This window comes from Megalopta genalis, unplaced genomic scaffold, assembly GCF_051020955.1.
Source record: "Megalopta genalis isolate 19385.01 unplaced genomic scaffold, iyMegGena1_principal scaffold0094, whole genome shotgun sequence".
NCBI lineage: Eukaryota > Metazoa > Arthropoda > Insecta > Hymenoptera > Halictidae > Megalopta > Megalopta genalis.
In genome coordinates, this window is record NW_027476163.1 from 215,154 (window position 1) to 217,500 (window position 2,347).

Below are 2,347 nucleotides of genomic sequence, written 5' to 3' on the forward strand. Positions count from 1 at the left end.
GTTTCGACGACGATGCCACCGGAGTGGATGCGTCGAACCGATCTGACACGGATCGCCTCCTTCGCAGGTTTTACGATCGACAGAACAGCTCTCTTAGTAGCATCGCTGTTCTGTCCTTTATCCTTTGGCGGGAAGATACGCACCACGTATTGTGTCGGTGGTCTTCTCGCCTCCGGAGTCGCTGACTGGTTGACCTTTGCCACTTGGGCGTAGGTCAACTGCGCGGCATTGGAGACCGTCTTCGGGAGGGATCCCTTGGACGGCCCAGGTCGCGCCGCACTCATTACGGCAGGGCGCGCTTTTAGGTCCGCCCTGACCGCGGCGAGTTGCCCTTCGACGAAGCTGTTTCTTTGAATCAGCTCCTGGACCAACTCGTTGAGTGCTCCGACTTCTGCTAGTATCTTCGACCCGGACTCCTTGTTGACTTTCGACTCGGGTCGAAAGCAAAAGGTCCGTATCTCCGATACTCGCCTGAAGGCTTCGTCTCTCACGAGATCGAGAGGCCGTACCTTGTGCCCGGAAACCGTCCCCTTCGATTTCCTGGCCTGGTTTGCTGCGGCCTTGCCAGTAGGTGCGACTGGCTTGGCACGCTTCGATTTTTTGGTGACGGTTTTCCAACCGCCACCTTCGGGGTCTTCGACACGCACGGGTGCCGGTTGCACCTTCACGAGCGTGTCTTTGACTTGTTCGATTTTTTTGGGTTTCCCCTTCCCAGCCTTGCGGCTGGGGGAGTCCCCCGACTTGGGCGCTGTCCCCACGTTACCGGTGTCCGGCGCGCCTTCTTCCGTGGCCTCAGTTTTCACCGAGACCGCTCGCGTGGGTGTCACGCATCTCTCCAAGGTCACACGAGGATTGGCGATGTTTAACACCTTCCCGGACCTTGTCTTTTTCGCAGACGCAGGAGGGCTAACAGCTGCTGCTGTAGCTTCCGCGTCTGTGGCGACGGCTTCACTCCGAGTAGGAGCTGGACCCGCCGACTTTGATCGTTCAATTTGTGTTTTCGATTTAGATCCCATAATGTGAATCTTTCTTTCATCCGGTACGCTCCCCGGCCACCACCGACCCACACATTTTGGAACCCGCCATCAGGCTGGGTTAGGGCTACGCACCGGACATAGTCTGCTGACTGGGCCGATTACTCAACCCAGCCCGCGTCCTCGCCCGTCAGAACCCACTCGCCGAAGCGTATGGTCGTTCCAAGCCGATTGACTGGACCAGGGCTGCTTTTCTCGTCCAGCCTCCCATCTAGCCGAAGCAGAGGCCAAAGGTACGTGTTGGGGACGTCTCACCCGCAGGAGAGGGCCCCCTCAGATCCCAGGATCCTCTTTTCCGACGACAAGGGTCGCCACGCACGGCAAACACGCGGGAGACAGCAGTCGGAGAGGCTGCCTCTTCCTCTCCACCACACTTCGTTCGGTTCGCTGCGTTTTGAGAACACGAGCTATCCAGCGGTACCTTTTTCGTGGAGGCTCAAGTGTGGCTAGGGCACGTTTGCCCCTTGCGGCCTGGGTTGCCCAGGCGATTGGTTGCATCCCGATTTCTAGATCCAGCGGCATGTTGCTACGTGGCGCGCTCAGACAACGAAAATGCGGCATTCCGGTCAGACCAGAAAAACCGCATAACGTGACGCGGGGGACTGCAGCCACAAGTGACAACAGTCCCCCGGTAGGGAGTAGTACAGCATATTCAATGCTGTACATGAACACGCCACAGCCCGTATGCTTAGTTCAAGGGCCTCGCCATTATGCGAAGTACTACATGTACAACGCACTGGCGGTCTCAAAACACCCTCATCGCCGATGCATCTGATGCATCCGTCAACTCGGCAGCATTCACTCCGTCGGCGTGTTGCTTTGTGGCGTGTTCAGATAACGAAAATGCGGCATTCCAGTCAGACCAGAAAAACCGCATAACGTAACGCGGGGGACTGAAGCCACAAGTGACAACAGTCCCCCGGATGGGAGTAGTACAGCATATTCAATGCTGTACATGAACACACCACAGCCCGTATGCTTAGTTCAAGGGCCTCGCCATTATGCGAAGTACTACATGTACAACGCACTGGCGGTCTCAAGTGCTTTCATCGCCGATGCACCTATCGACTCAGCAGCAACATTCAATCCGACGGCGTGTTGCTTCGTGGCGTGTTCAGACAACGAAAATGCGGCATTCCAGTTAGACCAGAAAAACCGCATAACGTGACGCGGGGGACTGCAGCCACAAGTGACAACAGTCCCCCGCTAAGGAGTAGTACAGCATATTCAATGCTGTACATGAACACGCCACAGCCCGCATGCTTAATCTCGGGCCTCGCCATTATGCGAAGTACTACATGTACGACGCACTG